Source organism: Gadus macrocephalus, chromosome 23 (genome assembly GCF_031168955.1).
Source record: "Gadus macrocephalus chromosome 23, ASM3116895v1".
Taxonomy (NCBI): domain Eukaryota; kingdom Metazoa; phylum Chordata; class Actinopteri; order Gadiformes; family Gadidae; genus Gadus; species Gadus macrocephalus.
The window spans coordinates 7,320,649-7,333,108 of record NC_082404.1 but is presented as its reverse complement, the minus strand read 5'-3'; the positions used below and the strand labels follow the sequence as shown (position 1 = coordinate 7,333,108).

Genomic DNA, 12,460 nt, shown 5'->3' with positions numbered 1-12,460 from the left:
CTATACGGCAGAACCACGTCGCTATCCGCGGTGCTGAAACTGTCTGCCTGAACTGAACGCCACCAGCGTTGGTCTGAGCCGCGGAAGCCACCAGATTAGTTCAATGCAGCCATTCACGGTTCATATTCTCTCCCTCTCCAACGTCACGAAGCAACCGCTCTCCAACAAACTAAAACTGTCTACACTCTTTTAGACAGTACACTCTTTTCTTTTTCGGTCGCGTTAATAAACAGGGAGGGGGGGGTGTCCGGGGGGGGGCGGTGGAGGACTGCTACGCAAAAGAGACACCACGTTGGTGTGTGTGTGTGTGTGTGTGTGTGTGTGTGTGTGTGTGTGTGTGTGTGTGTGTGTGTGTGTGTGTGTGTGTGTGTGTGTGTGTGTGTGTGTGTGTGTGTGTGTTCGATGTTTTGGAGGAGAACGGAAAAAACGAGGAGAAAAAGGTTGAGAATCGCGTAGATGTTACGTTGTTGGTGACACCGCGAATGAGCTCAGCACACATCAACATCTTGGAGGAGAGAAGGGAAGAGAGAATGTGAGGCAAAAAGGCAGGAGCGGTTGAGTCAGTGAGTGTAGGATGATAAGGACTACCTCTCGGACCGGTGCGGAGCGGAGAGCATTCGGCGTCAGCTGTTGTGCGGTTCATTGCTGGGAGTCGCTGGGAATCATCGGTCACATGACAGAAGTGGAGGGAGAGATCTAGAGGAGAAAGCACAGCGTTTCGCCTTTTCACCGCCATACTGTCTGTTTTGAGCCATAATCACATTTTTATTGCAACATTTTACTCCCGGTTCGGTGAGTACCTTTCAATGGCTTTTTGTAAGCATTTTTTTTGTCTTTTTAATTGCTACCCTTTTTTTTATTTTTCCTCCTTTCGCTGGTGTTTGACGTGAGAATTGAAGTGGTGGTGGTTTTGAGCGATTTTTCCATCCAGGCTTCAAGTTTTTAGCATGCAGTGATTCTGGTCGCAGGGTGAACGGGTGCGTTAGAGGCTCCGAGAGCACACACAGGAGAGAGAGCAAAAAAAAAGCATTGACTTGCTTGCGGTTTTGGTTTCGGGGTCTGAACCCCGAGACAGGTTTTGGTCAGTATATAATATTTTTATTTTTATTTTTTCTAAAAAACATGGTGGTTTTGGAACATTTTTATTTTTTGTTTCTGTCGACTTTTGCTGTTGCTATATGCCTTTGCTTTGCATTTTGCGATGTTGTTTGATGGCCGTGGAGTTTTGTGGCTTCGGTGTGTCGGCTCGACCCCCCCGGTTTGCTTTCACCTTGTTCCCTCTTTGATCCGCTCGGGTCCTCCTTTTTAAACCTGCTGGCGTCCTCCGAACGTCTTATCGCGATACTTTTCTTGCAGCTGTAAGCGCACAGGTTTGTTTGTATTTTTTGTTTGTTTTCTTTTAATTTTTTTCCTACCCCCCTTTCGTTATACTTTTGCTGATAGCCGTATCGAATATTTTTGGATGTCGCTCTTTTTTTTTTTTTTTACTAGATGGTGCTGGGTGGACGCGGGGAGTTTTGATTCTTGGGAGAGTTTCAATGCGTTTTTGTTTTCTGTACCCGCAAGGCGATGAACAGACACTCTTCTTTCGCAGGTATATAATAAGAAGTGATGCACGGTTTACAGTACTATCTATCTATCTATCGATCTATCTATATATAGGCTATATATATACTATAACTGCATTCACAATAAAGAATAAGGTGACGATGTACACATTGTGGCTGCCGTGTTCATTCATAAGGCTCGGCAAATGGTAGCAGGTGTAGGCTGATCCTAATCCTTAGGGTTTTTTCTTTATCAATGTTACATCGAGGTTATGCAGTCTATACTCAAGCTGAATGCATCATAAGTCGACTATCTGTTCAGAACAGTGTACAACCCCCTCACCCAAACAGAGTGTGTTTTCTACACCCTCTGGAAAGCCCTGGCTGAGGCAGTCCCGTCTTCAGGACCGGATGTTTAGTAAGTCGTTACTCGGGTCCTTCGAAATGTAATCGCGTTGCGATCCCAGATGTCGTGCGCGATAAACTCTGTCCGAAGTCGATCCCGCTTCTCACTGTGCGCCCAAAACGCAACGCAGTGGCAGCTACAGGCTAGGCTACTTTGGCAAATTGTCACCGTTGAAAGAAGGATGTGTGAGATGGGGGGGGGGGGGGGGGGGGTGAGGGAGTGAGCGGTCAGGGATATAGCTTTCCTAATCATGGTGTAGTCTGTCACGGGTGGCAGATTTCTGGGGCTCTAAAGTAGCCTTTTAGTGGAGGGGACCTAAATCGGCTTTCACAGAGATTAGAGTGAGGCCCGGATTCATAAATACTCAGGGATTTATATGTATAGAAAAATAGAGACTTTGCAGTGGATGAAAGCATAGATTGAGCTACTGGTCTAAAATATAGTTTAATCTTTCAAAGGGCAAGAATAACTAAAGGATCATTGACGTTGTGTAAAATAAGACTGTGGCCGAAAAAGAAAACCTGCTACCAACTCAGCACAAAAAATGCAGCTTGGCTAAATGTAAATGTTGGCTCAGATAGACAGGGGAAAATAACAGTGTCATGTACATTTACATTTATACTTCTATCTATTTCTTTCTCTGTTTTTCAAAATGTGGCTCTGGTAGCCTTTGGTAGCAATGTTTACCTCATCCTGGGTAAGCGATAGACATTGAGGACTCTTGTGCATGCCTTAACAGATCACCACAGCACACATCAGACCAGGAACTCATCCATTCAGTCTATTGCCATAAGAACAGTTAACATGTGAATGAACACATTGTAAAGCATTTGTATGCGGTAACCCTACGTGGGCACCATATAGCGAAAGCAGAGTCTTTTGTTTAATGTGTTCAAATCCTAGCCATAAGGTTCTTAATTCGATCCCCAATGTAGACAGTCTACCAGTAGGCATCCCTCAGCAAAACTTCCTAAGCCCTTCCTGCTCCTCAATGACATGCATCTGAACTCCCTGGAACTCACTTCGGATAATAGCGACTGCTAAATGACTAAACAGTGCAAATAATAAGGATAAAATAGGTAAAGACCCATACTACACTCATTATACTAAAGCATTAATTGACTGATATTATTCCAAATGCTAATCCTGCTACTTAATCTGCACCCCAAATGCACCCCAACCGCTGACTATGTTTCCCTGAACCCGCTGTGAGGCGTTGAGGCTCCATCCGGCTGCTGTATGAATGGAGATATGGGGTTTATAATCACGTTTGATTACTGCGTCTCTCTATTTTAAGACGTGTTATTGTAGTTATGGCAGCCGGCTGGTTTGATTCGAGGCTCAAAAGGAGAGATGTCTCGCACATTTTATACCATGTGCTCTTGTGTAGTTACTAGGCTTAAATCAAACCATAATATTCACTGGGAGGTAATGCTCCTGAGTTTTCTGAAGTCTAGTTGAGTCCCTTAAGAAAAGGACACTATCTGGCTCTCATACCTAATTCTATTGTTAACATACAATATCAGTTACCAACCGTTCTAAATGCTTACAGTTAGAACACAATATCAGTTATCAACTGATATGTCTACTATTATTTAGCATACATATCGGTAACAAAGCTATTTATCTATAAATAGTTTGCATGCAATATCAGTCACCAACTGATATGTATTCTAGGTTGACCAGACATCACTGTTTTTTGGGGACAAAACCAGTTTTTGGTTGCCTGTCCCCAGCTTGAGCTCTCCCCGGAAATGTCCCTGAAATTTTATTTTGTTAAAAAATATATATTTGTCCATTTTTAAATGGCAGAAGGTTATGTAGCGTGCTCATGAATACTAATTTGGAGACAGTTGGTAATTAGTCAGCTGTCTATCTGATAGGTTATGATGGGACCTGGCTCGGTGTGGTCAATCTATGGTTTCTGAACCATAAGCAGTCATAACCTCTGATAAAAATCAGGCTATCGAATCAACATTGAACAATTCCCAATTCGAGTAGCCTACTTTGGCTTGTTTTTGGCTGGTTTACCAAAGCTTAAAACACATTATAGTAAACATAGTAAAGAAAGAAAATGTGTGTTTCTTTTTAATTTCAGGAATAATAACATTTGATATTTGGTTGATAAATGGACCGCCAAACGACAGATTCTGATTAATTTTTTTCAAAAACCGATCCACTTCCTTGTAGTTGGTCTCACAGTGCGTGTATGGTGGGGTGTGAATGTGATTGTCTGTGTCAATATGTATGTTCCTGCATCTGTATTTGTGTGCATGTGTGTGTGTTTGTGTATAATGAGTAAATGTGTGCGTGTGTGTGTGTGTGTTTTATACACGTGTGTGGTTGGTGTGTGGGTAAATGTTTGTTAGTGTGTTTGTATGCTGATATATGTACATGTATTATGCGTGTATATGTGTTTCTGCTGCGTGTGTATGTGTGTGTGTGTGTCTTTGTATATTATGTGTGCGTATATAATATATATGTTTGTGTGTGTGTGTATATATATATATAATATATGTATGCGTGTGTGTGTGTGTTAGTAGCCTCTAGTAGGGATTGAGTGCTCCTCTCTCAGGCTCCGCTGGATCAGCTCCTGGACTAGTTGGCCCACCGAGTGTTATGATAGTCTGCCCCCCGCGCCACCGACCCCCCCTCCTCCCCCGTTGCTCCCCCCATCCCCCGGGCCGTTCGTGAGCTTATCTGCGCCCAGCCAGGCCGGTGCCAGACGTGTGCGCGTGGACACATGCTAGACGGTTTGTGTCCGTGAGTGTGTGTGTGTATGGGCAGCTTACCTGCACGCTCAGGAATAACACCATCGTACAGGTGGAGGTCTTAGTGGCCGCAGGAGCATGGAAACACACCTGGCTAGGCGCTAGTTACTAATGTGTGTGTGTTTGTGTGTGTGTGTGTGTGTGTGCATGTGTGTGTGTGTTTGTGTGTATGTGTTGGTCTTTATGTGGGGCTGTGTGCCCGTGTGTATTGGAGCCTATAGATTCACATCTAGTCGAGCTCCTCATTAAAGCGAGGCAATTCTCCTGAACACGATTCTGCGGACCACTGGAGATGTACTCTAACTGAAATGTAACTGAATAATAAACTGTAATAAATAATGAACTGTCATAACAAATGTCAAAAGCTAGTTGTATTAAAAACAGAACATTGGACTGTATTGCTGTACTGTTTAAAAGCCAAACATAAAATAATTAGTGATCATCTTTTAACGATCCCAACACTGAAGTAGATGCCTGTTATTAGCAATAGAGGCTATTCACTGAACCGTTGGCGATCGGCCCCTCTCAATACACGCATGGACGCACATGCTTCATGACATCACTGTAGTTGTCTGCGGAGATCATGAAAAATGCATCTACTAGTACTGTCTGCGTCACCACACATCACCGTATCAGGCCGTGCACAAAGGCTGCCAACCTAAAAATAAGTTTTGCTGCCACATGGTATTAAGTGCTGTGCTCACCATGCATGTGGAAAAAACTGCTGGTTTCAGTTTAAATGGACAGATAGGTTTTTTGTTAATAACCAGTTCAGGTTACGGTGTTTGACCCCCAGTAGAAAGGTTCCGGGTTCGATCCCCAATGTCCATAGCCTCACCTGTAGGCGTCCTTGAACAAGATGCTCTGAGCCCATACCTTCTCATAGTGATCTGTGTGATGTGACAAAGTGAGTGACAAAATTTTGCATAGCAACCGAGTGAGTGAAATACTGCTCAACAATAGACCTGAGCTTATATATAGATAGCAAGATGCAGTGTTTTCTGCTGTGTTTCTCATCCCCCCTGTCTAAAACCCATGTGGTATCCATGAGTCACATATATGGTATAATATGGGTCAATTAAACCACAGAGTCTCTGGCTCTGTGTACTCCCTGTATTAAATCACGCCTCATTGTGCCAGTGAAAGTGGACCTAGAATGGCTGATGATAAAAGACTGATACCTATGCAATTGACGTCGTTCATGCACTCACATGAACCAGTTCTATCCACGGGACGTCATGATTAGGCATAATGAGGGAAATCATAAAGAAAAAGCACTTTAGTTTTGTTTTCCGTTCCTAGCATTTTTCCTCCTCCTCCTCCTCCTCTCCTCCTCGCCCTCCTCCTCTGCTAATGCACGGTGGCAGATAAACAGCTTACCTTTCGCTGTGACCCGATTCCACTTAAATGAGCGCTAAGTACATTACTGTCCTCCTTTTTCTGAGCTGTTAATTTGATAAGTGTGGGTGGGAATCTCCTGCTTCATATTCTGGGCAATTAAACCATCGGATCAAAAAGTAAGTTCCCCCCCCCCTCCCAGTCTCAATTATGCCAAGTGACCCATCCCCTACCCCTCCAGCGAACATGTTGTCGAAATTGTCGGATAGAGTATCCAAGTTTTTTCCGGAAGACTCTGTTCAATTGTTGAACCTTGGAGCTGCCGTATAACTCACGCCTAATTTAACCTTAGGAATTGATGGAGCTTTCGCTTTCTTCAATGATTTCAGTCAGGGGTGTATTGTGCGGCTAAGTAATCACCTCATGAATCTTCGCTCGGATGCATGCATAATATCATCCTCTTTATCTGTCCTAAACCACAGAAAAAAAAATGAGATGCATATATATATATATTTTTTTTTTTTATGCTTGCAGTTCAATTTGTATCACACCATTAACTTACTCACCAACGTAATTCATTTGTCAATAAAAAGAGATGGGGAATGAAAAAATTCCATCGCTAAACAGTTTTTAAAACGTGCACATTGGCAGGGAAATGTTTACTGTGTCCATGCCAAATCCTGTCTTGTTTATCGCTAGCATAACAATGACATGGAAGTGAGGGTTGTGGCTGACCCTTAGTTTCTCTCCATTCATTACAACTACATCAGCATATCATTTCTATTGGAAAAGATAAGGTTGAGACTTCTCAATTAAGTCCAGTTTTCTGGCCACAGTCTTCGGAACAGGGGGTTTCATAGAGTCAATTATTTCATTCATCTGGCAAGAAACGTATGTTCGCAAATGCCCCAGGGACCTTTCCTCTCAAGCTTCACCATCAAGCGCAGCGGTGACTGATGGCTGAAACTTCCACTGATTTCATCAGAATGTCATCAACAGACCTGGCAGGACATGACATGGCATCACAAATTAGAGTTTCAGAGTGTATATTACAAGGCAGTGTTGCTCAAATAATTCGATGAATTGTAGAGAGCACCAACCGATCTATGATTGTCCTGTATTTTTAATTATGTAGATGAAAATAATGACAACTGCAGGGCATGAGTCTTGCGCATTAAAAGTTATTGGTATAGAAAACACCCACACGCAGCCAGACAGAAACACAAACACACACACAAACTCCACACACACACACACAGGCAGACAGAAACACACACACACGCAAACACGTGCACACACACATGCACACAGACATATACACACACAAACACACACAGGCAGACATACATACACACACACACACAGGTAGAAAGACATAGACAGACAAACGCACATGCAAATACGTGCATAAACACACACATACACCAACATAACTGGGAACGCTCACACACACAAATAGGGCATTGGGCTTAGACCCAAACAAACACACGCAGAACATGAGTTGGCAACCACACACAAATGGTCTCTAGTGATAGTTGTGTCAGAGAGCTGAACCCCACACATTTAGTTTTCAAGAAAGGACTGTGCCTGTGTGTCATAGTGTCATGAGAAGCTTAGCGTAGCATAAGGACCCGGGCTCTATTTGCCCTGCAGCTCATGCTAACAGGGCTTATAAGCAAAGATTTAACGAGGAATATTGAAATAACATACAGTTGAACCATGACTTTAAATTAGATTATCGCAGGGTGAATGGATCACAACAGGTTTATCTTTAGTGAATCCACAAATTATTAAATGGCCTCTATTTTTACTTTGAGCTGTCAGGTTGATTAGAGTTGAGCCATGCCGATCCCCGCACTGTCTCTTTATGACATCCCAAGTGGCAGTGCATACTATGATAGACGGATCACCTCCAGCCAGAGCAGTTTTCTACAGCTCACCACTCATCACTGCCCCGCCGTTGGACACGCCCTCGTGTGATGTCACAAATGGAAATACTTTGTAATGGCTCGTATCCCGATTGGCAGCACCTGGTTTTGGAAACTATGGAGGGTGTTGATATATCTCTACCCTGATATTTAAACAGGGTGGATATTGTGCCACATTGACAACACAGTGACCTGTTTGCGGCATACCAAAAATAAGTGACTGTACTTATATTAAAACGGGATAAGATATAACACAAACGGATAAACACAGCATTGATGTTGTTGGCTCCAGTTACCATAAGCGCAACTTTTCGCAGTTGTCATTCATCAATCTCTCTCCGGGTGAAATAGACTCCGGGAAGATTTTGTTATGTTCTTTTGATGAGCCGAGGTATCAACAGCTTCCCACTACTGGCATTACGTTAGCATAACCAACCGGTCTCTAGCCTGCAACTCCTAGCATAGCGTTAGCATAAGCACCGGCTTTCTACCGCTCAATTGCCGCGCCACACCGCTGCTTGTTGCAGTACTATAAACGGCCCAGTTTCAGAACGTTATCGCGTGATTATTTCGCAAGCAGACGCCAATTTGAAGCAGTTTCATGCCAGTCTTGGATCGAAACTAGGCTTAAGTAGTGACATGCCATTCTCGTAATGGTGGTCAAATAGGGGCCCTTAAGGGGTGTGAACTCGCAGGCGGTTGTGCATGTGGGGAATGGGGGGAGTTTGAGTGAGTGAAAGGAGAGGACATAAGTAAAGTAAGGGTTGATCATCATCATATTAATTAATTATTTGGTGATGACGATAACACAAACCTATTCCTCCCCCCTGAAAACAACTAGTAAGGTCACTCTCTGACGTAACACATGCAGCGGAGAAGCCAAATCAAACATCGATCAACATTTTTTGCACCCAACAATTCCCATTAGTCGCTTATGAAATACTTTTGATAGGAAAAAAGGTTAGGGCGTCTCGGGGATGACGTTGGTCTTCGGTTATCCTCACCAGTCTGTGGAAAGGTCTCTGTGACATTTTAATCCCCGTCCAGATTAATCGAGGATCGTGAATGACTCAAATTTATACTCGGCCTGGTATTTTCCCGGCCTCATTTCAGAAAGCTTTGTGAAATTAATGTAATTTGTTATAAATGATGAATGGATGTTTAGGGAATTGTTTTGTCTGTATATTTTGTAAAGCTTTTGTTTAGGTTGATAAATGATCTTGATGGATTAAAACGAGAAAAACGTAAAAACCTGTTAGACCGAGGGGAATTAATTTTTGGTAATAAACTATTCATATGGCAACATTGGGTTATTTGGTTAATCATTAATAAAAGCACAATAAATGCAATGTGATGGGGTTTCCAAAGCCTACGGGCTTAACAGACTGGAAATGTTGTGATTAAATACCTAAAGTCATTTGACGGTTACAAAATAATATTTGCTTGACTTGAGTCTTAAATAATCTTAATGTAAGTTATCATTGTTCGACTTAAGCTAAACAAACAAAATTACTTTTACACAATGGCACCGCTTCAAAATGTCTGTCCTGAATGTTAACTAAGCATTAGTTAATGATGGATTATAAAGTAATGATTTATTCAGGAACGTATTCGGAAAGATTTTAAATGAGTTGGGGCTCTAATGGAGCGTAACCGTGGTTACAGATTCAATTACATCAGGGAATAATGTAATGAAGCGATGACATACTTTCAGCAGTTACATAACGATAAAAAGTTGTTGCATGATACTGATATGCATTATTTAGCATATATTTAGCCGACACTTTCATTGATGGCGTGTTACAAAGACAGGTCATTAAGGAGCAGGTAAGGGTCCGACAGTACAGAGACAGGTTAATAAGGAGAAGGTAGGGGTTAGACAATACATGGACAGGTCATTATGGAGCAGGTAGGAGTTAGACAGTACATAGACAGGTCATTAAGGAGAAGGTAGGAGTTAGACAGTACAGAGACAGGTCACTAAGGAGCAGGTAGGGGTTAGATGGTACATAGACAGGTCATTAAGGAGCAGGTCGGGGTTAGACAGTTCAGAGACAGATCATTAAGGAGCAGGTAGGGGTTAGACAATACATAGACAGGTCATTAAGGAGCAGGTAGGGGTTAGACAGTTCAGAGACAGATCATTAAGGAGCAGGTAGGGGTTAGACAATACATAGACAGGTCATTAAGGAGCTGGTAGGAGTTAGACAGTACAGATAGGTCATTAAGGAGCAGGTAGGAGTTAGGCAGTACAGAGACAGGTCATTAAGGAGCAGGTAGGAGTTAGACAGTACAGAGACAGGCCATTAAGTAGCAGGTAGGAGTTAGACAGTACAGAGACAGGCCATTAAGTAGCAGGTAGGGGTACCACAGTACAAAGACAGGATATTATTTAGCAGACAGGGGTTAGAAGTACAGAGACAGGTCATTAAGGAGTAGATAGGGGATAGAAATTGAATACAGGGACAGGTAATTTAGGAGCAAGTAGTGGTTAGACAGTTCAGAAACAGGATATTATTTAGCATTCAGGGGTTAGACAGTACAGAGACAGGTTATGGAGGAGCAGGCAGTGGTTAGACAGTAGAGAGATGGGTCATCAAGAAGCAGGTAGGAGTTAGACAGTGAATACAGTGACAAGTAGGGATGGGCAAAACAATTATTTTCCGGGAATCAGTTCTTTCAGTTCTGTTCACTATCACGATTCGTTAGTTTGATTTGTTAGTTTCATTTGTTCGTTAAGTCAGATAGTCTGTTTCGTCATTTGGCAGGGAATCGGAAATTATGAAATATGTGTTCATCAACATGCATATAGCCTACTACTTTCTAATGTTCTGCCAAAATTACCCAGGTTAAGGGTACATATTATTATATATAAAGCACATACGTGCCTTTTTTTCATAAATATCCTTAATAAATAATAGGGTGCAGTAAGAATTAAAAATATATCAAAAATATGGTCACGTAAATAAAATATACAAACAAACAGAGCTTCGTCTCCCCACGACCTTATATTGATTAAGTCTAAAACGTTCTCAACGATTCTGTCTATGTACCATCTAATAAGCACTTCATTATAATGCTAATTAATTAACGATTAGTTAATTAGTCATCCCGTTAACGTATGTGGCAGACCTCGTTACCAGTGACCATGTTTGTGGGTCACATGGTCGGGCCTGGCGAGAGGGGAGCAGTAAGCAAACAGACAGACAGACATGCAGACCAAAGGGACCCTGTCTTCCTGTCTGTCTGTCTGTCTGTCTGTCTGTATGTCTCTCTGTCTGCAGGAGGCTGAGGCCGCCTCTTTTGTCTGCGACCCACTAGAGCAGGTGAGCCGTGCAGGGCAGATGGCTGGCCCAACAGAGCAAGTGAGGCAGATAACCTATGAGTGCTGGGACCGCAATACAGAGGGTCCCAGCCCCAACCCCCAGCCTGGGTCAGCACCAAGCTGGTTCTACTCAAGAGGAGGAGAGGGAAGAGCAGGAGGAGAGAGCATCAGCTGGTTGTCATGGCAATCTGCCAGGTGGGCCTCACCTGCTTGAGGGTGTTGAACGATAATGAGAGGGTTAGCCTGGGGTCAAACCCACCTGATCTTTATGTAGTGTGACCGCCTGTCTGTCTCCCTCATTGCCTGTCTGTCTGTCTGTCCGCCCGCCCCCCTCCCCTTTCCGTCCGTCTGTCTGTCTGTCTGTCCGCCCCCCTCCCCTCTATGTCTGTCAGAAGGTCTGTCTCCCTGCCTGTCTGTCTGTCTCCCTCCTTCCTTCCCTTCCTCCCTTCTTCCCTCCCTCCCTCCCTGTCGGTCTACCTCCTTCCCTCCCTCTCTCTCTCCCTCCCTGTCGGTCTACCTCCGTCCCTCCCTCTCTTCCTCCCTCCTTCCCTCCCTCTCTCCCTGCCTCCCTCCCTGTCTGTCCGTCACCCTCCTTCCTTCCCTTCCTCCCTCCCGCCCTCCCTTCTTCCCTCCCTCCCTCCCTGTTTTTGTATCTGTTTCTCCCTCCTTCCCTGTCTGTCGGTCTACCTCCTTCCCTCCCTCTCTCCCTCCCTCCTTCCCTCCTTCTCTCCCTCCCTCCCTCCCTCTCTCCCTCCCTCACTGTCTGTCTGTCCGTCTCCCTCCCTCCCTCCCTTCCTCCCTGTCTGTGTATGAGTTTCTTCCTCCCTGTTTATATTTCTATCCAGCTATCTCTCCCATTATCGGTTCATTCTGTTGAACTTTTCATTTTTTTAATTAGATAGGTTAGATTATAATTAATCAAACCTGGTTAAAAAATATGGTAAACATAGAAATAGAACACAACGAGACACAGTACACAATTAAATGTACATACAGTCTACATAGAGAGAGACAGTGTATGTAAGGGATAATGTACAGTACGCCGGTCATTATCGGTAAAATAAGCCCCGACAGGGCAAACAGGACACCGTGTAATAAATGTGTATATATACCGTCTATATGTAGAGAGAAACAGTATACATTTA

The 12,460-nt window shown here is 43.5% G+C and overlaps 1 protein-coding gene across 1 annotated transcript in view; it reads left to right on the top strand.

The window, feature by feature from the left end:
- The first annotated feature begins 276 nt into the window (after positions 1-276).
- LOC132452326 (RNA-binding Raly-like protein) overlaps positions 277-12,460 on the top strand; it is a 93,212-nt gene continuing 81,028 nt past the window's right edge. The window contains 1 exon segment of the mRNA XM_060044888.1: positions 277-1,594. The gene's annotated coding sequence lies outside the window, so the exon portion shown is untranslated.